Source organism: Triticum urartu, chromosome 1A (genome assembly GCF_056163025.1).
Source record: "Triticum urartu cultivar PI428250 chromosome 1A, HENAU_Tu73, whole genome shotgun sequence".
Classification (NCBI taxonomy): Eukaryota; Viridiplantae; Streptophyta; class Magnoliopsida; order Poales; family Poaceae; genus Triticum; species Triticum urartu.
Genome location: NC_141873.1, coordinates 104,142,072 through 104,164,761, shown reverse-complemented (window position 1 = coordinate 104,164,761; position 22,690 = coordinate 104,142,072). Strand labels below are relative to the sequence as shown.

The following is a 22,690-nucleotide window of genomic DNA, read 5'->3' as shown; positions in this document are numbered from 1 at the left end:
CTCATGGAGGTAGTAATGGTTTTTCTTTACTTCATTGTGTGTAGCAGTCATGTTGTGTAGAATAGAACCAAACTGACGCTTGACCCATTTGTGGTTGCGATCAACCTTCTGTTGAAGACTGAGGAGAAACTCACGATTAGTCATCACCCTTGGAGCTGTGCTTTGAGGATTTTGCTTCGAAGCATTTGCGGCAGAGTCATGAGTGGCAGAGTCATCATTGGTGGAGTAGGATGCAGATTCTCGGAACTGACCATCCAATGGTTGAATGCCTTCACCAATAATAGCAATAGCCTTGCCCTTTTCATCAGCTGAGGAAAATGTCCGCTTGAGAACTTCTATTGCGGGAAAGTAACTGACGTGATTCTGAAATTCAGCCTTGTAGTTGAGTGAAGACCTTGTTCTGAGGAATCTCATAATCCAAGGAGCATAAGGCTTCAACTCAAACGGAGAGAGTGCAACATTTGCCAGAGTCCTCATGAAGAAATCATGGTAGTTGATAGGAATGCCATGTCTGATATTGAATAGCAGATTCTTCATGACGCCAATGACTACTTCATCATTCGAGTCGTGGCCTTTTATTGGACTCAATGTCTTTGATAGAATGCGATAGATAGTTCTAGGCACAAACAGCAATTCCTTCATGAGGAATTTGGTCCTTGGGGCTTGACTGGGCTTCAGTGGCTTCATCAACACTTGCATGTAGTGAGCAGTAAGTTCAGGTTCATGGAGATACAACGTGCACCTTCAAGGGGAGGACTGACAGGCAGGGCATGAATCAATTCAGAGGTCGGTGCTTGGAAGTGAGTATTCTCTGTCATCCAGTCCAATACCCAAGAGTTCACATCAAAAGCATCTCCTATGATGTGCAGCATTGCATAGAGCTAAAGAGTTAGCTCTTCATTCCAATCAATAATATCAGTGCAAAAATTGAGCAGTCCAGCGTCATGAAGAACATTGAGGACTGGCGTGAAGCAAGGACATGTTTCCATGTCTACGTTAGGAATATGCTCATGGTCGAAGACTTTGTCTTTGTTGAAAAGCAGCGAAGAATAGAAGTTGGCTTGGCTGGCAGTCCAGAAACGCTTCCTTCTAAGACGAGCAGAGTCATATGGGTTGTAATCCGTGAAGAATACGTGCTCCTGGAAGAAGTCATCAGCCTTGAATTTTCGCTTCTTTGATAAAGGATCCTATGGCTTGGGCTGAGGAGTGCCAGTCAATTGCATCACAACCTCAGGAATCACAATCTCAGGATCCACAGGCTGAGGAATTTTAGTTTCTTCTTGAGTTGTATCCTGGGTCTTCAATTATTCAGTAGCAATTTCATCAGCACTAGTGGTTGGAATCTCTTCATTAATAGATAGAGTGGGGTGTGGTTCTTCAGATCCCATTTGAACTTCAGTAGTCACCGGGGACTGAGGAATTTGTTCCAGAGGAGTGAACAAAGGAGAATTGGGGTGCTGACTTTCCCAAAAGTCATCATTCATCACTGGCGTTGTGCACCCAATGTCCACATCCTCATCTTCTTCACTCATTTCTTCAACGTTGGCCTCTTCAGTAGTGAACTGAGGCATGGGCGATGAGACAACTGGGGTTGAAGGGATTGTATCCACTTCAATTTCTTCATCCAACTGCTCTGAAGAAGCAACAGAAGGAATATCTTCATCAGATCCGCTTGGGATCACATACTCTTCATCAAAAGGAATGAGTTCCTTTGATGGCATGCTTGAGACTGGAACAGCATCAATCGGATTCTCAAGAGAGCTGATCAATTTGTTCATCTTCTTTGGAGATGAACGTTCTGATGAAGTTGATGCTTTCCTTTTCTTCACAGCTGCACACTCTGCAGCCTTGGTCTTCTTCGCTTCTGATGTAGAAGGAAGAATTGGACTTGGTGTAGGTGTAGGAGGAGCAGAGGAAATTGGTTCAGTTTCTTCAGGCACAACTGATGCAGTTGCCCTGGCATGATCAGTTTCTTCATGCACAGCGGTTGAAGCTTCAACTGTCCTGACAGTTTCTCCAGGCGCAACACTAGTGGTTGCCCTGGCAATTTCATCAGTGGCTGGAATGCAGTCATCAGCCCTGGTACTAGCAGATTCATCAGCAGCCTGATTTTCATCAGCGGTGCTGGCATGTTCTTCTGTAAGCTGAGCAGATGCTTCAGCCTGAGGAATTTCTTGTTGCGATCAAATTGTAGTGAACTTCTCAGTCATCTTGACGAATCTGACCTTGGCTCCAAGCCAGTCAGCATAGTAGCGATCAAATTCGTCACTCAGATTCTTGATCTCTGATTGCATAGCTACAAGTTCTTTAGGTGAAACCTTCAAGAAGTTTTGCTTCAGAAAACGCTCTTTCTTGTACTGCACTTTCTTCACCTTCCTGCCCTGTTCATATTTCCATTTCTCTTCATCAATGAAGGCAGTCAATGCATGACTTTGACCAGGAGTGAGGTTCATCTCAGGTAGAGGTGTGCTGGGTTCCTTGTGCCACAAGTCGATGAAGTCGAGGATCAACTTTTAATCCAGCATCAATGGCACATTACTGCCTTTGGCTTTAGTGGCCCTGTGGCGCCTGTCTCTGGTGATTTCAGCGAGTTCTTCATCATTAGCTTCGTCGTCATCGGAAGGTAATTGGAAGGCGACCTGCTTCTTGTGAGGACTTGGTCGAGAACCTCGTCCAACAGTGGCCTTTGTCTTCAGCAAGGTGGGGCCAGTTGAAGAATGCAGAGGAGTAGAAGAACTTGCAGAGGCTCCTGAGGCAATATAGATGTCTGTTGTCCTTTGGCACGAGGCGAGATGCGCAGGTGCTGAGGATTTGGACAGAGGAGCTGGTGCAACATGAGGAATTGACCCTGAGGGCTTCGCAGAACTTGGCCGTGAGGGCATTGCTAAGGAGCTTGGCCGTGAGGGCATTGAAGTTGAAGCACTGGGTTGTGAGCAGGTGTCTTTGGCATAGCCTTTTTAGGCTTGCTAGCAGAGGCCTCAGTAGTGGCAGCAGTAGAATCTTCATTAAATTTCTTCACTTCTTCTTTTGCCATTTTGGCCAGCTTAGCTTGATGCTTGGCCCATTCCTTAGGAAATTCCTCACCTCTTCTGATGCTAGAGGGATCAGCAACTTGGCCAGGTGCCAATGGTGGTATTGGGCATGGAGGGTGTACAGCGAATTTCTTCATGTACTTGGGTGTAACGTAGTGATATTCCCTCCATTCCCGTGCCCATCTCCTCTCTATCTTCTGTATGCGCACCTTGCACTGATTTTTGGTCTCCTTGCCATGTTTGGCCTCATTAGGAGTGCAATATTCATCATAGATATCCTCAGGGATTTCCAGCAATGTGTTGACTTCCAATTTCTTTCCTCCCTTCTGAGGTTTCTTGCCATCTACCATTTTCTTCAGCTGAGGGTTTTGAACTATTGAGTTCTCTGAAGAGGTATGCAACTTTTCTTCGAGGAACGCTGCAAATGAGGTAAGTTGATGAGAACCTAGTGATTCAGCAGCGGACATGTGTACCTGTGAACAGAGTATAGGTGCGAAGAATTTGGAGAGGTCATATGCGTTCTCAGAAGTATTTGCAAAAAGAAAAAGTTAGAGAAATTTGACCAGATGCGTCTTGAGGAATTTCACTAAGTGTTCTTTGACTTAGGTTCCAGAGTTGTACAGATTTGAAAATCCACACAATTGAGGAATCTTGAAGAAAAAATGTTTCTTAGGGAAACAGATCAAGAATAGATGATATGTGAGGTGTCTAGTGTGTGAAGATTTGAAGAATAAACACCTTTTGAAGATTTTGTAGAAAACATCAGAATCAACAAGGGAAGTAAAAGTAACTTTTAATTACCCTTGATGAAGAACAAGACGAATTGTGAAGAGTAGATTTAGAAGCTCGTCAGTTCGGATCTTCCACGCCCTAACTTGGCAGAGGAAGACAGCTACGGCGGCGGCAGAGTGAAGAAATCCGTAGCCGGAAAGAGTACGACGACGACGAGGTCGAGGCAATGAAGCTCTTCCTAACCGGCGACGATGGAATTAGTGGCGACGCTAGGGTTTGAGAGCTCGAGCGGAGGAGTGAGGTCGATCAGAGTAAAAACGAAGTGAGGAAGGGAGGGGGGTATTTATAGCCGAAGTGAAAAACTGCTCGCCTGAGGAAATTGGACGAACATGCCCCTGACCCTTTTCATTCGCATGACATCTGTCACCCACGTACTGAGAGGTGGCGATCGTGCGTGATCGTGGGTGAATAGGATAATATATCATGGAAAGTGGAACGGTTTGAGCAACAAAAGCCGAAAATTCAGATAAGATAAGTTTAAAGTTTCATTCGCAAATTCTTCAGGTGACAAGGACACACTGAAGATTTTGAGAAAGTTTCAAATAGAACACACATGAAGAATTTGTGAATAGACTGTGTTCAGTTTAGCATAGAGGGGGAAGGGTCTGATCACATTCACTTAGCAAAAAAAGCAACTTGAAGAAATAGCAATAAGTGAATGTTGTAGAGGACATAAACTCATATATACTCATATATATATATATATATATTGCGAAAGAAGAACAACAACGGAAAGAGTGAAGACATTGCAAAGTTGAAGAAAAGGAACAACTGAGGAAATTCAAAAATGAGGAAAAACTCAAATTGAAGATTTTCAACTTTTGGTGGTGGCGTGACCCACCGTATAAGAATGATGATTTCAGACACCGCGTACAATTGTAGTAGGGTTCTGGGAATCAAATTCTTCATTAATTTCTTCACACTTAGAGTGTTAGTCTTCATTGATTGAAGAAAAATGTTTCTTCACGTGTTGCACATCTAAGTCATCAATTTTGCATAAGTGTTAGGATGTGTGTCCTTTTCAAAGGACATTCGAAGATTCTAGGATATTTAGCTTATACCTCAACTTGCTAAATCTCTTCTCATCCAAGGGCTTTGTGAAGATATCGGCAAGCGGTTCTTCAGTTTTCACATGCTCAATAGAGATATCGCCCTTCAACACATGATCACAAAGAAAATGATGACGGATCTGAATGTGCTTTGTCTTCGAGTGCTGAATAGGGTTATGAGCAATCTTGATGGCACTCTCATTGTCAACGTAGAGAGGCACATTCTTCAAGTTGACACCATAGTCCTTGAGGGTTTGCTTCATCCATAGCAATTGAGCACAGCAAGAACCAGCAGCAATGTACTCAGCTTGAGCAGTAGACAGTGGTACGCAATTCTGTTTCTTCGAGGACCAACAGACCAAGGATCGTCCGAGGAAATGGCATGTGCCTGATGTTGACTCGCAGTCCACATGATCACCAACATAGGCAGAGTCTGAATATCCAATGAGATCAAAATCCGAGCCCTTGGGATACCATAATCCAAGTTTTAGTGTGTGAGCTAGATATCGAAGAATATGCCTCACAGCCTTATGGTGTGATTCCTTCGGTGTAGCTTGAAATCGGGCACATATGCAAACACTAAGCATAATATCTGGCCTAGATGCACATAAATACAATAAATAAACAATCATGGTGCGGTATACCTTTTGATCGAAGTCAATACCATTTTCATCAGTGCATAGATGGCCATTTGTGGGCATAGGGATTTTGACTCCTTTGCAATCTTGCATGCCAAATTTTCTCAGTACATCCTTGAGGTATTTCTCCTGAGATATGAATATGCCATTGCGCTATTGACGAATCTGAAGACCTAAGAAGAATTTCAATTCTCCCATCATAGACATTTGATATTCTTCACTCATCATATAGGCAAATTCATCACTGTAACATTGGTTAGTACATCCGAAAATGATATCATCAACATATATTTGGCACACAAACAATTCACCATCATAAGATTTAGTGAAAAGAGTTGGGTCAAGTGAACCGGGTTTGAAGCCTTTCTTCATGAGGAATTCCTTCAAAGTATCATACCACGCCCGAGGGGCCTTCTTGAGGCCATAGAGGGCCTTATTGCGTCTGAAAACTTTGTCAGGATGCTGTGCATCTTCAAATCCTGGGGGTTGAGCAACATATACTTCTTCCTCAAGCTTACCATTGAGGAATGCAGTTTTCACATCCATTTGATATAAGATGATATCATGATGGTTAGCATAAGCAAGTAATATGCGAATAGCATCAAGTCTAGCAACAGGTGCAAAAGTTTCATCGAAATCAATTCCTTCAACCTGTGTGTAGCCTTGAGCTACAAGTCATGCCTTATTCCTCACCACAAGGTCATTTTCATCTTGCTTGTTGCGGTAGATCCACTTTGTGCCAATGATATTGTGCTTGCGAGGATCTGGACATTTGACCAGTTCCCAGACATTGTTGAGCTCGAATTGATGTAATTCCTCTTGCATAGCTTGAATCCACTCAGGCTCCAGAAATGCTTCATCTACCTTAGTGGGCTCTATGATAGAGACGAAAGCAAAGTGCCCACAAAAGTTAGAAAAATGTGAAGCTCTTGAGCGTGTGAGAGGACCTGGAATGTTGATGTCGCTGATGATTTTCTCAACTTGCACTTCATTTGCAACGCGAGGATGAGCTGGTTATCGTTGAGGAAGTTGATCAACATTTTCTTCAGCACCATTTTCCTCAGGTGCATCAGCAAGACGTTCTTCATGTTCTAGAATGACTTCTTCAGCAGATTCTTCAGTAGGAATGACATCCTTAGTAGCCTTGAACTTAATAGATCCTCATGAGGTATTTCATCTATCACAGGAGGTAGGTGCTCTCTTTGCGAGCCATTAGTCTCATCGAAGTGCACATCTACAGTTTCAACAACCTTGTGGTGATAGGTGTTGAAGACTCTATAGGTGTGTGAGACCTTACCATAACCAAGCATAAAACCTTCATGTGCTTTCGATGCAAATTTAGAACTGTGATGAGGATCTCTAATCCAGCATTTAGCACCGAAGACTTTGAAATTACTCACATTGGGTTTCTTGTCAGTGATGGGTTCATATGCAGTCTTCTTGAAGAATTTGTGAAGATATACCCTGTTGATGATGTGGCACACAGTATCAATTGGCTCAGGCCAGAAGCGAGGAGGCGTCTTGTACTCATCAAGCATAGTGCGGGCCATCACAACAAGAGTCCTGTTCTTGCGCTCCATGATGCCATTTTGCTGAGGAGTATAAGGAGCAGATAACTCATGAGTAATACCAAGTTCATCAATATAGTCATCAAGACCATTATTCTTGAACTCATTTCCATTATCACTTCTGATGTGCTTGATCTTCACACCAAAGTTGGTTGAAGCCCACGAGGAAAATCGTTTGAAGACTTCCTACACTTCAGTTTTGTAAGTGATGATATGCACCCATGTATGTCGAGAATAATCATCAACAATGACAAAGCCATATAAAGATGTAGCATTAGTAAATGTGGCATAGTGAGTAGGTCCAAAGAGATCCATGTGAAGAAATTCAAATGGATGAGTGGTAGTCATGATGGTCTTCGGTGGATGCCTAGCCTTGATAATCTTTCTGGCTTCACAAGCTCCACACAAATGGTCCTTGAGGAATTTGACACCCTCGATGCCAATGACATGCTTCTTTGCGAGCGTGTGCAAGTTCCTCATCCCAGCATGACCAAGTCGTCAATGCCATAGCCATCCTTCTGAAGCTTTTGCAAGTAGACATGTAGCAGGTTGTGGTCCTATAGAGAAATCAACAATATACAAATATCCTCTCCTAAAGCCTTCGAAGACTTTTGTTGGGGATATTACTACCAGATATGACCCGCCCAGGAGGGGCCGGGTCAACCACAATGGCGGTTCACCTATATGAAGCCCAAGAGTATACAAGATGGCGGTTCACAGTTAGGCTTATAAGAGGCCCAAGCCCAGAGGCGGCTTAAGGCCCGTAATTATAAACCGCCATGTATGAATAGACTTGTAATGTAAGGCATGTAAGATACATCACCGAGCCGGACACATTGAATGAGCCGGCTGGGACTCTGTAGGCCGTGGGGCATCAACCCGGGTATATAAGGCGACGACCCGGAAGTGGCTTAGGGAAAGAAAACAACAGATCGAGAGCCAGGTTAAGCGTATTTGCTCCCTGGTCATTGAAACCCTAGCAATGCCACCTCCAACTGGATTAGGCTTTTACCTTCACCGTAAGGGGCCAAACCAGTATAAACTCCTCATGTCCTTTGTCTTGATTAACCCCTCTAAGCTAATCTCGCTGCGATGGCTCCACGACTAAGTCCTCACACTAGGACATCTTCCGTGATAATTCCATGACAACTTTGGAATTTTCAGCTTCCATGATCACAACACAATGATACTTGCCAAAGACAATGACCATATCAAGATCACAAAGCATTGAGACAAACATGAGGTTGCACCCTTAGGACTCGACAAGCATGACTTTGTCCAAGTGTCGATCCTTTGAGATTGCAACCTTACCTAGACCCAATACCTTGCTTTTGCCTTTGTCAGCGTAGGTGATATGCTTCAGATGTGATGGAGATAAGGCAGAGTCCATCAATAAGCTCCTGTCACCAGTCATGTGATTTCTGCATCCACTATCGAGGACCCACTCAGTGGCTTTGGGTTGATCATCCAGCAGATGAATTAGTGCAACTTACAAACTCATATACTTCATCACTGAAGAATATGATATCAATTTCATTAGACCAATTTCATCAAGAAATAGAACAGATAAAGCAGTATGAGGACGTGAGAAATGAAAATTCATTTCTTCATGATTAGCTTGCGTCCTTTCAAGCATATTCAGGTCTCCGGCAAATTCTTCAGATGTTTAAGTTCGTCTGGAGACCTGACCTTGCATAAGAGATTGGTTCTTTTTCTTCACCACCCACATCTGAAGGGGTGGCAAAGAGTTCATCATTCTACGAGCTCCATAAGAGAAAGGTGGCATAGATGCCAATGCACTTCGTTTCACATAAGAGGGGTTAGGGTAAGCATAAGAGTAAGAAGAGAAATTCTTCGAGGATTTATGAACATAATGATTTGAAGAATAATGCACATATCCATAATCCTTAGATCTTCCCTGCGAAATAGAAGGGTTAGCACGATGATGTTCATATGAGGACTTTGATCCTTTTGAGGTTTTTGATCCACGTGAGGAATTTGGTCCGTATGAGGACTTGGATCCATATGACGAGTTTGATCTAGAGTTCCTATTCTTCACAGGTGGTGTCATGATGACATTCACCTGAAGACTTTTAAGGCACCTTTTGGGAACCCAGATTTTCTTCATAGGGGGACCGTTCCTGCAGTTAGTGCCAACATATCTAGCAAATACTTCACCATCCTAATTTTTGAATAGTTTGTAATTGGAGTCAAATGATTCATCAGAAGAATATGAAGATTCACAAGTAAAGCCAGATAAAGTAGATGGATCCACTGAAGGTCCCTTTGCAGCAACCCATGAGGTTTTGGGATACTGCTTAGGTTTCCAGTAGGTCCCATCAGCATTGAGTTTCCTCTCAAAGGCAATACCCTCTTTCATAGGGTTCCTGTTGAGGATCTTCTTCTTAGGCACATCACAAAGAGCCTGATGCCCTTTAAGGCTTTTGTACATGCCTATCACATACAATTCCTTCAGCCCTGCATGGTTAGTGATACTAGCAGCATCCTCAGGTGAGGAATTAGTGATTGCAGAGACAGTTGAAGAATTTGCGGCAATAGAAGCATTTGAACATTCAGGTGAAGAATTAGCAGTTTCACGTTCAATGCATTTCAAACATGGAGGAACAAATTCTTCCTGAGCAGCGCTGATTCGTTGAGCAAGTAATGAATCGTGCTCCTTTTGAAGATCTTCATAACTCACTCTTAACTGTTCAAGATCTTGCCTTCTTTGAAGAAATTCATAAGAAAGCTTCTCATGATCAGATAGGAGAGTGTTATGATGACTCTGAAGGTTATCAAACTTGGAATGGAGTCCCTAAAGACTATCAGCCAAAGCTTTAGAACGATCCATTTCTTCACCCAACATATCATCACTCTCATCTAGCATGTTTTGAACTTTTTTCAAAGCTCTTTGTTGTTTAGTGGCAAGGGAAGCAAGTTTGACATAACTGGGTCCAAATTCATCACCAGATTCATCATCAATTGACTCTGATAAGTAGCATTTAGTTACCTTGGCACCTTTTGCCATAAGGCATGGTGCAGAGGATGATGATTCTGGATTGAAAGGCATAGCCTTGCGTGATTCCATGAAGTCCTCAAACCAGGGTTCATGGTGAGATCGATGGCCTTCATAGACCTCAGAGAGTCGGTCCCAAATGAGCTTCGCATGGCAGAGATGCATAACATTCCTAAACTGATTTTGTGATAGGCCGAAGCAGATGATGTCCTTCGCCATGAGGTTGAGTAGTGTGTACTTGCGAAAATAATCAGCCTCCGCCATCTTGCATAGGTCAGTAAGACCAATCTCGGTGATGGTCCAAAGTTCACTACTCATCGCCATGAGGCGCTTTTTCATCATGGCCTTCCACTTGAGATAATCACGACCGTCAAAGATGGGGCATGTCACAGTCTTCATTCCTGCAGTCGACATAACTAAAACTCCAGGCGGTTAAACCAAAAGCACATAGAACAAGGGAGTACCTTGCTCTGATACCAATTAAAAGTTTGTTAAGTCGACTAGAGGGGGTGAATAGGCGATTTTTATGAATTCTTCACTGAGGAATTTCAGTGTGAGGAAATTCCTAAGAGAAGAACTACTTGCAGCGCAATAAGTACTCAGATGCAAACATAACAGAACATAAGCATGGTCATCATGATGAAATGAAAATAAGCACAAAGTATAGAAAGCGTAAACACATGATAGACAGGATGAAGACAAGAAGACTGAAGAAATTGAGCTGAGGAAATTGAGAAAGTCTTCAGTCAAAGTCTTCGAACAGATATGAACAAGCACACACAGTAATGAGGAAATGGAAGGGGTGAGGAAATAGAACCAGTTAGCTCGGTGAAGACAATGATTTGGTAGACCAGTTCCAACAGCTGTGACAGTTGTACGTCTGGTTAGGGCGGCTAGGTATACAAACCTAAGGACACACAGTCCCGGACACCCAGTCCTGAACACGCAATCCAGGACACTTAGTCCTCACCGTATTCCCCTTGAGCTAAGGTCACACAGAACTCGCCCAATCACTCGTGGTAAGTCTTCAGGTGACTTCCAAACCTTCACAAACTCGGTCACACAGTGATCCACAATTTGCTCTTGGATGCTCTAGACCATGACGCCTAACCGTCTGGAAGATGCACAGTCTTCAAAGGTAACAAGCGTCGGATCCACGCAGGATCAATCTCTTCAGTGATGCTCAATCACTTTGGGTTTGTAGGTGTTTGGGTTTGGGTTTTCCTCACATGATGATTATCTCTCAAAGTCCTCGGAGGATGGGATGCTCTCAAATGACAAGTGTCAGTTTCTCTCGGAGCAGCCAACCAGCTAGTGGTTGTAGGGGCGGCTATTTATAGCCTAGGGAGCAGCCCGACATGATAAGACATAAATACCCTTCAATGATATGACCGTTAGGTGGGAAGATATTTTGGGACAGCTGGCGCGTAGCACAACAATGGTCGGAAATTTGACTATCAAATTCCTCAGGGCTATCATGTTCCTCACTCGTAGGCAATCCGCACTGGCGAATTCCTAACTCCTCAGTCAGAACAAATTCCTCAGAGACTAGAAGAGCTTCGTCTCTGTCACTGAAGAAATTGACTGAACTGTATGAGATTTCCAATGGCTTCACTCGAAGGGATTGGTAGGTGTAGGATTTTGATTTGAGCATCACTTGGAAACTTTTCCTTAGTATTTCCTCGCCCCCCTTTAAAAGTACGGTGTTTCCTATGACACAAGAAAGAGAAAAAGAAACTACAAAAATAAAAGTCTTCACGCTTCATGTTCCTCGAATGAATACCAAGTCTTCACGGTCACACCAATTTCTTCACTTTCAAAGCCTTCAGAAAGTCTTCAGAAATCCAAAGTCTTCAGTCGAAGAACTTCATTTTTAGGGGTCGACTTTCTCTGTAAATATCAAACTCCTCATAGACTTATAGACCTGTGTACACTCACAAACGCATCAGTCCCTTAACCTATAAGTCTTCAATACACCAAAATCACTAAGGGGCATTAGATGCACTTACAAATACACTAGATGCATGCTGGATAGCAGTCAATGTGTGGAGTAATAGTAGTAGATGCAGGCAGGAGTCGGTCTACTAATCTTGGATGTGATGCCTATGTAATGATGATTTCCTGGATATCGTCATGAGTATTTGAAGTTCTATCAATTGCCCAACAGTAATTTGTTCACCCGCCATTTGCTATTTTTCTTGAGAGTATCCACTAGTGAAACCTACGGCCCCCGGGTCTCTTTCTCATATATTTGCCTTTGTGATCTACTTTCCCTTTGCATTTATTTTTAGATCTACTAAACCAAAAATACAAAAATACCTTGCTCCAATTTATCCTTATTTATTTTATTTGGCGTTCGATCTATCAATCTACTACAAATTTACCTCACGTCTATTTGCCTATCTTGAGGTGCCGTACCCCAAAAGGGATTGACAACCCCTTTAACACATGGGTTGTGAGAAGTTGTTATTTGTGTGCAGGTGCTATTTACGTTGTGTTGCTTGGTTATCCTACTGGTTCGATAACCTTGGTTTCACATCTGAGGGAAATACCTACCACCGCTGTGCTGCATCATCCCTTCCTCTTTGGGGAAATACCGACATAGCTTCAAGCGACATCAAAAGGAATTTTTGGCGCCGTTGATGGGGAGGATCTTCAATATATACCAGGTTCCTAATCACAAATCTCATCTCCTCGCAATTTACATTATTTTCCATTTGCCTCTCATTTTCCTCTCCCCCACTTCACAAAAATTTGTCGTTTTATTCGCCCCTCTTTTCCGTTCACCGTTTTCTTGCTAGATCTATCCTTTTTCTTGCTTCCTAGTCTTAATGGCTAGAATTCCTACTCCTCCTTTGGCACCAGATTTTGAAGTACTTTACTTCAAGCAAAGACAAGGAGAAAATTTGAAAGATGCTTGGTATAGGCTTATGGAATCTTATCGCATTTCTAATTTAAAGGGGGACGCTTAGGTCTTGCTTCGTAATTTTTACATGGGATTGGCTTTGCATCATAGACAACTCCTAGATTTTGCCGCTAAAGGGGATTTTATTGAGCTTGATGCCAATACTTCCTATGAAATTTTAGAAGGAATTTTGGGGATTCCTCCTCAAAAGTAGGGGTTTACTTTCACCCCAGAGGGAGTTCAAATACTGGACAAACTTGGTGATTTTCATAAACACATGGTTGAATTACAACAATATAACGAACCCCACAAACATCTCAATGGCAGTATCAATCGCATGAATACCTTGATTACTCTTTGCAGCAAGCGATTGGATATTTTTGGTCTGAAGATGATTTATTTTCTAGAGAATCTAGGGAAGCGTAAAGGGGCTCCAGGGTTTGAGAAAACCCTTACAAAAGTTGCGAAAACATCAGATGACAAAACTTAGATCCTTGCTTTATGTCTAGCTAAGGGCGTAAAACTATAGCGCTTGTTGGGAGGCAACCCAATGACTAAAATTTATTTTTGCTTTTGCTTCCTTTTTTGAGTGTTAGAACAATTATTATACTGTTATTATTGTGTTTTTATGTTTTAATTAGTGTTTGTGCCAGGTAAATCCTTTAGGATCTTCTTGGGTGATATTTGTTTGATCTTGCTGAAAAAACAGAAACTTTTATGATCACAAAAACATTTATCATGTTTTAGTAGAGAGTCATAAAATACCCATTCCACCTGCAGTAGATCAATATACAAATTTCCCAGGTTGTCCTATTCTTTTAGAATTTTTGGAGTTACAGAAGTATTCAAAATAGTCAGATTTCTACAAATTGTTCTATTTTGACAGATTCTGTTTTCTTTGCGTTCTGTGCTTACTTTGATGGCTCTATGGTTTTCTTTGATGAGTTTTTGCCATACAAAAGTTGGAATACAATATATATAATGCAAAAAAATATGAATTGGTTTGGCACAGTACTTATAGTAGTGATTTGCTTTCTTACACTAACGAATCTTATGAAGGTTTTGTTGAGTTTTGTCTGATTGAAGTTTTCAAGTTTTGGGTTATCTTATGATGGATGAAAGAATAAGGAGTAGAAGATCCTAAGCTTGGGGATGCCCAGGCATCCCAAGCTATTATCCAAAAATGAGCAACCAACTAATCTTGGGGATGCCCCGAGTGGCATCCCTCTTTCTTCTAACGACCATCGGTATTTTACTCGAAGTTATATTTTTATTCGTCACATAGTATGTGTTTTGCTTGGAGCGTCTTGTATGATATGAGACTTTGCTTGTTTTAGTTTGTGTTTTAAGTCTTGATCCCTTGCTGGAAACACCTATTTGAGAGAGCCAACATTATGTCATGACTTGTTACAATTGCTCTCTATGCTTCACTTAAATTTTTATGAGCTATGGACTTGCTCTAGTGCTTCACTTATATCTTTTTGAGCATGGTGTGCTTTAGTATTTTTGAAGAAATGCTCTCTTGCTTCACTTAGATTTATTTGAGAGTTAGTAAAATTTTCAAGAAATTCTCTTTTGCTTCACTTAAATTATTTTGAGAGCAAGGAAGAAATATTATGCTCATGATCTTCACTTATATTTGTTTGAGCTTATGAAAAGCAACACATGAAAATTAGTCCCAAAGTGATAGATATCCAAGAAGTATATAATAAAAACTATCATGAAGATCATTGGACAAAATAGACTTGATTCTTACTAATAGTTTTGAGATATGATGATGTGATATGTGAGTTATGTTGATAAGTAATTATGCTTTAGTAAGAATATTGGTGTTAAGGTTTGTGATTCCCTATGCAAGCACGAAAGTCAATACTAATGCAATGAAATTATATCCTACTTGTGGTGCATTATTTGGTGTTAATTATGCTTAATGCTTGCTTATGAGATTATCCGTTTCTTGCTTGGTTGCTTCTCAATCTTTTGCTAGCCTTCATTTTGCACTAAGTATGATCTCTACTTGCGCATCCGAAAACCTTTAACCCAGTTTTGCCACATGAGTCCACTATATGTACCTATATGCAGTATTCTTTTGCCGTTCTAAGCAAATTTGCATGTGTCATCTCTAATTTTCAAAATATACTTCTCTTTTGTGTGTTCATTTAGCTCGCGGAGCGGTGAGGGTGGCTAATATTTTCCATGCTAGATGTGTTATTCTCATGGTGAGTGTTTATTCACTTGTCATTGCACGAGAGTAAGGCAAAGGTATTAGGGATGCCCAGTCCCGAGATGAAAAATGAATTTACTTTATGTTGTCAAATAATAAATTCCTTAGAAAGTGTTGGTATGGAGGGCACCCGTGGATACGGTTAGCCATGGAAAGTTAAAGTATGGTGGAAAAAGGAATAAATGTTATTTTCTGTGTGGGAACCGCCTATGATATATCTAAGCATGGAAAGTATTGGGAACTCTAAGTCGTTTTCGTTGGTGGGATGGATACACCTCCCAAAATGCTTTTGTCTCTATGTTTTTTCTCTTTGAGCTCTGGCACCTCTACAAATCCCTACTTCCCTCTACGAAGGACCTTTCTTTTACTTTATGCAATTTTTATTTTTGAATTTGAGTCTCCATCTTCTCTTATAAAATCACCAACTACGAGGCAATATGATCGTACTTGAGTATTGGGTGTAGCTAATATGCGAGTGTGTTTCATGAATGGATCAATGGTTGAGCAGATGGGCTAGGCATAACTTATTTTAGCGTTGATATTTCCAAAGACATGGTTGTTTGTTGATATGCTTGAGTATTTAAATTATCATATCAAAACTAGACTATTGCTTTGAACAATATAAAAGTCCAAATGTCCATGCTATACAGAAAGAATATGATATGACATGTCAGGTAGCATTCCACATCAAAAATTCTGTTTTTATCACTTCCCTACTCGAGGACGAGTAGGAGTTAAGCTTGGGGATGCTGGTTCATCTCCAACGTATCTATAATTTCTAATTGTTCCATGTTTTTATATTATCAATCTTGGATGTTTTATAATCATTTTATAGTCATTTTATATCATTTTTGGTTACTAATCTATTGACATAGTGCCAAGTGCCAGTTGCAGTTTTTTTTCCATGTTTTTTACATTGTAGAAAATCAATACCAAATGGAGTCCAAACGCAACGAAACTTTACGGAAAAAAATTTGGACCAGAAGGAACATAATGGGCCCTGGCTGCGCCTCGGGGGTGCTCCGAGGAGAGCACAACCCACTAGGGCACGCCATGGTGGGTTGTGCCCACCTCAAGTGCCCCTGGACAGACTCTTTACTCTATAATTATCCCAATATTCCCAAAACCCTAGGGGAGTCGTCAAAATATTGATCTAGCCACCGCAGAGTCCAGAACCACCAGATCCAATCTAGACACCATCCTCGGATGCGGTTCACCACCTCCATTGGTGCCTCTCCGATGCTGCGTGAGTAGTTCTTTGTAGACCTTCGGGTCCGTACTTAGCAGGTAGATGGCTTCCTCTCTCTCTCTCTCTCTCTCTCTTGATTCTCAATACAATGGTCTCTTGTAGATCCATATGATGTAACTCTTTTGCGGTGTGTTTGTTGGGATCGATGAACTTTGAGTTTATGGTCAGATCTATCTTTTTATATCCATGAAATTATTTGAGTTTCCTTGATCTCTTTTATGCATGATTGATTATAGCCTCGTATTTCTTCTCTGATATTTGGGTTTTGTTTGGCCAACTTGATCTATTTATCTTGCCATGGGAAGAGGTGCTTTGTAGTGGGTTCGATCTTACGGGGCTTGATCCCAGTGATAGAAGGGGAACCAACACATATGTATCGTTGCTACTAAGGATAAAACGATGGGGTCTATCTCTACATAGATAGGTCTTGTATACATCATGTCATCGTCTTATTGCATCACTCCGTTTCTCCATGAACTTAATACACTAGATGCATGCTGGATAGCGGTCGATGTGTGGAGTAATTGTAGTAGATGCAGGTAGGAGTCGGTCTACTAATCTTGGATGTGATGCCTATGTAATGATGATTGCCTAGATATCATCATGAGCATTTGAAGTTCTATCAATTGCCCAACAGTAATTTGTTCACCCACCGTTTGCTATTTTTCTCGAGAGAAGCCACTAGTGAAACCTACGGCCCCCGAGTCTCTTTCTCATATATTTTCCTTTGTGATCTACTTTTCCTTTGCATTTATTTTCAGATCTACTAAACCAAAAATACAAAAATACCTTGCTGCAATTTATCATTATTTATTTTATTTGGCGTTCGATCTATCAATCTACTACAAATTTACCTCACGTCCGTTTGCCTATCTTAAGGCGTCGTACCCCGAAAGGGATTGGCAACCCCTTTAACACGTTGGGTTGCGAGAAGTTGTTATTTGTGTGCATGCGATGTTTACGTTGTGTTGCTTGGTTCTGCTACTGGTTCGATAACCTTGGTTTCACATCTGAGGGAAATACATACCGCCGTTGTGCTGCATCATCCCTTCCTCTTAGGGGAAATACCGATGTAGCTTCAAGCGACATCAGGGAGTCGTACACTCACTTGAGTAGTGTCCGGGTATTCCACAATTTTAGCAATTGTGATCACGACTTGAAGATCTTTTGTCATTGTAGGACCTTGACTTGGAACTTCTTTCTTTGCTTCTACTCTTGTAGAACTTGTTGAAGTTCTTCACCATTAGGCTCAATTCCTCATTGAACAATTGTTTCTCACTTGATGATGTAGGAGCATCACATGAAGCTTTGTAATCACCACTTGACTTGTTGTGAAGCTGTTATTTGTCCTTGAGTGACATCTCATGAGCAACAATTCTACCAATGACTTCCGTTGGCTTGAGATCTTTGTAATTGGGCATCATTTGGATCAATGTGCACACGGTGTCATATTTTCCATCCAAGGCTCTTAGGATCTTCTTGATGATGAATCTATCAGTCATCCCTTCACTTCCTAAGCTGGCAATCTCATTTGTGATGAGAGCAAGCCTAGAGTACATTTCAGCGACACCTTCACCATCCTTCATTTTGAACTTGTCAAGCTGACTTTGAAGCACATCCAACTTGGATTCCTTGACAGAGTTGGTACCTTCGTGCATATCAATCAAAGTATCCCAAATATCCTTTGCATTGTCAACACGGCTGACTTTGTTGAATTCTTTGGGGAACAATCCATTGAAGAGGATATCACAAGCTTGAGCATTGTATTGCAACATCTTTAATTCTTTAGTGGTTGTTTCATGATTCGGTTCCCTTCCATCGAAAAATTCACCTTGCAAGACAATACACACAATAGCCCAAACGGCGAGGTTATGTCCAAGAAAATATGCATTTTCATCTTATGCTTCCAACAAGCAAAATTAATACCATAAAGTAAGGACCACTACGGTGGTAATTTCCCTCACTAGACGCCATACTCTCCTAGGTTGTGAAACCAAGGCTATGATCACCAAAGCTATGGAAATCAACGCAAATGGAGATCAAAGCTTTGATACCACTTGTAGGATCGAAAGTATGTCTAGAAGGGGGTGATTAGACTACTTTACCAAATAAAAATCTAGCCTTTTCCCAATTTTATGTCTTGGCAGATTTTAGCAACTTAACACAAGTCAAGCAATCAACCTACAGATGCAATTCTAAGAGTATAGCACCGGAATGAAAATCATTGCATATGAAGGTAAAGGGGAGGAGTTTGGAGGGAGCAAAGGCAATGTAGACACGGAGATTTTTTGCGTGGTTCCGATAGGTGGTGCTATCGTACATCCACGTTGACAGAGACTTCATCCCACGAAGGGTAACGATTGTGTGAGTCCACGGAGGGCTCCACCCACGAAGGGTCCATGAATAAGCAACCTTGTCTATCCCACCATGGCCATCGCCCACGAAGGACATCCTCACTTGGGTAGATATTCACGAAATAGGTGATCTCCTTGCCCTTACAGACTCCTTGGTTCAACTCCGCAATCTTGATGGGGGCTCCCAAGTGACACCTAAACAATCTAGGAGACACCACTCTCCAAAAGGTAATAGATGGTGTGTTGATGATGAACTCCTTGCTCTTGTGCTTCAAATGATAGTCTCCCCAACACTCAACTCTCTCTCACAGATTTGGATATGGTGGAAAGATGGTTTGAGTGGAAAGCAACTTGGGGAAGGCTAGAGATCAAGATTCTTGTGGTTGGATTGGAATGTCTTGGTCTCAACACATGAGTAGGTGGTTCTCTCTCAGAAAATGAGTAGTGGAAGTGTAGGCACGTTCTGATGGCTCTCTCACTAATGGAGAGGAGGGTGGAGGGGTGTAACGCCCTCGATGCGGCTATATCTCCTACGTGTCGAAGCACGACTTAGAGGCATAACCGCATTGAAAGCAATGTCGCAAGTGAGGTAATCTTCACAACAACCCATGTAAATAGATAAAAGGGGAAAGGATACATAGTTGGCTTACACTCGCCACGTCACACAAATACATGAATAACATTACAATCATCCAATACACTCATGGTCCGACTACGGTACCAAAATAAAGATCAACCCCCACATGCGACAAAGTCCCCAATCGCCCCAACTGGGCACCACTACTGATCATTTGCGAAAGACACATAGTAACGACGAGAGTCTTCATCGAACTCCCACTTGAGCTCAAGCGCATCGTCTGGAACAGTATCATCGGTCCCTGCATCTGGTTTTGGAAGTAAACTGTGAGTCATGGGGACTCAGCAATCTCGCACCCTCGTGATCAAGACTATTTAAGCTTATAGGTAAGGCAAGGTTTGATGTGGAGCTGCAGCAAGCGACTAGCATATATGGTGGCTAACATACGCAAATGAGAGCGAGAAGAGGAGGCAAAATCACGGTCGAACAACTATGATCAAGAAGTGATCCTAGAACAACCTACGTCAAACATTACTCCAACACCGTGTTCACTTCCCGGACTCCGCCGAGAAGAGACCATCACGGTTACACACGCGGTAGATCCATTTTAATTAAGTTAAGTTTGATGTTATCTACAACCGGACATTAACAAATTCCCATCTGCCCATAACCGCGGGCACGGCTTTTGAAAGTTCAAATCCCTGCAGGGGTGTCCCAACTTAGCCCATCACAAGCTCTCATGGTCAACGAAGGATATTCCTTCTAGCGGGAAGACCCGATCAGACTCGGAATCCCGGTTACAAGACATCCTCGACAATGGTAAAACAAGTCCAGCAAGACCACCCGCTGTGCCGACAAATCCCGATAGGAGCTGCACATATCTCGTTCTCAGGGCACATCGGATAAGCTAAGCATACGGGAGCCAACGTAACCCAAGTTGCCAAGGGACGGCCCCGCACGGTGCTCTGGGTTGGACCAACACTTAGAGAAACACTGGCCCGGGGGTTTAAAATAAAGATTACCCTTGAGTCCGCGAAACCAAGGGAAAAAGGCTAGGTGGTGAATGGTAAAACCAAGGTCGGGCCTTGCTGGAGGAGTTTTATTCAAGGCGAACTGTCAAGGGGTTCCCATTATAACCCAACCGTGTAAGGAACACAAAATCCGGGAACATAACACCGATATGACGGAAACTAGGGCAGGAAGAGTGGAACAAAACACTAGGCAAAAGGCCGAGCCTTCCACCCTTTACCAAGTATATAGGTCCATTAAGATAAACAAGATAATATGGTGATATCCCAACAATAAACAAGGTTCCAACAAGGAATGAACTCCAATCTTCACCTGCAACTAGCAACGCTATAAGAGGGGCTGAGCAAAGCGGTGACATAGCCAATCAACGGTTTGCTTGGACATGGTGGGTTAGACGTTTGACATGGCAACTTGGGAGGCATGATAAGAAAGTGGTAGGTATCGTAGCATAGGCACAACAAAAGAGCGAGCATCTAGGAAGCAAAGATAGAAGTGATTTCGAGGGTATGATCATCTTGCCTGCAAAGTTGTCAGAGTTGACTTGATCCTCGTAAGCGAACTCAACGGGCCCCTCGTTCAAGAACTCGTCTCTCGGCTCTACCCAAACAAGAACAACAAGAAAACGGAACACAATCAACCACGTGCAAAGCTCAAACAACATGACGCAAACATGGTATGATATGCGGGATGCGATATGTGATGCATATGCGAGATTTGACAAGGAATGATTGAACCTGGTCTCAACTTGGAAATCCAAGAGTGCCACTGGAAAGGGAGAGAATTCCTTATTTGGCCCTTTCTTAAAATTTGCTTCCTTTTTTGGCCCAAAATAAAATTTCTTCCTTATTTGACACGTAAAGTAATTTTTGTTCCTTATGTGACATTTTTGTCCATTTTAGACACTAATGGTGTTAACTGTGAGATGAAAGGACTATTTCCCCCCTAATACATTTTGTAACTGTCCAGTGTGAAGTAAAAGAGCAATAAGTATATCCATGTTTTAGGGATGTTTAATTAAAGGATGCTACACATGTATATGTATGCTCCACTATTTTGTCTTAGGGAATCTGGTCTGTGTGTGTAAAAGCCGTACAAAACATCCATAGAATTTGTACTAACACATCTATGATCAGTACAGTACCATATTTTGATTAGTTCAACATGTTCTGAAGCACAGTATTACACATAGTCACATACCACTAAATCCTCCAATTAGCACTTTGTCCTGGATTTGATTACACGTTGCAAAGTATAGAATTACACAGTCACATACAACTAAATCCTATATAAGCTAGTTATATACTACTACTATATATATATATGATAACTTGTATACTGTGAGAAAAAGGCAATGAAGAGATTAATGAGAGCGACATGCTCCCGCGGCCGGAAAGTAAGCTCGTACTACATCTCCCCGGAAAGTACTCGACTGTATTACAAGCTACGTCTCGTCCAAAAGCACATGCTTCTCACCGGAAAGTATTTATATGGCACTGTATTTATCTGTAAAAAAAGTAATCATAGATGTATTGTATGGCTTTTAGGCGCACATACAAGTTTACCTAAGAAACAAAATATTTCTTCGCAAAAAAAAGAAACAAAATATTGGAGTATACATATACATGCGCAACATCTGTTCAATGTCCCTAAAACATGGGTGAACTGATTGACTTTTAACTACATCCAAGATAGTGACACAATGCACTAGGGGCAAAATAGTCTTTTCATGTCACACTTAATCCTGTTAGTGCCTAAAATGGACGGAAGTGTCATATAAGGAATGAAAATTACTTTAGGTGTCAAATAGGGAAGACAATTTTATTTTAGGCCAAATAGGGAAGCAAAATTTAAGAAAGGGCCAAATAAGGAATTCTCTCCTAGAAAGGTGAGGTGATTTCGGTTGAAATAGATATAAAGAACACCAGAATCGGATGCACGGATTGGAAATGGCAAGCAAAGCAAATATGGCACCGCTCTGCGATAATCAGCAAGTGACCAACTAAATGCATCAAAATAAATATGCTACAGTACTCAAACATGACAACAAAATACATGGCAGGGATCCACTCATGATGCTTGACAAAAGATGAACACTGAGCTACGGCTAATTCATCCATTAACAGGTTCAAAAAAGCATGGCAAAAGTGCAAATGATAACAGGTTTCAGACTTAGTGAAATTAACACAAGTCTGGAATTTAACATCATGAAGCACACTTTAGAGCATGAAAACTACATGCTACAGGAACTTAACATGGC

The 22,690-nt window shown here is 41.7% G+C and overlaps 1 pseudogene; it reads right to left on the bottom strand.

The window, feature by feature from the left end:
• Positions 1-2,183: 2,183 nt before the first annotated feature.
• LOC125532739 (uncharacterized) lies at positions 2,184-10,494 on the bottom strand (annotated as a pseudogene).
• Between the last annotated feature and the right edge of the window lie 12,196 nt (positions 10,495-22,690).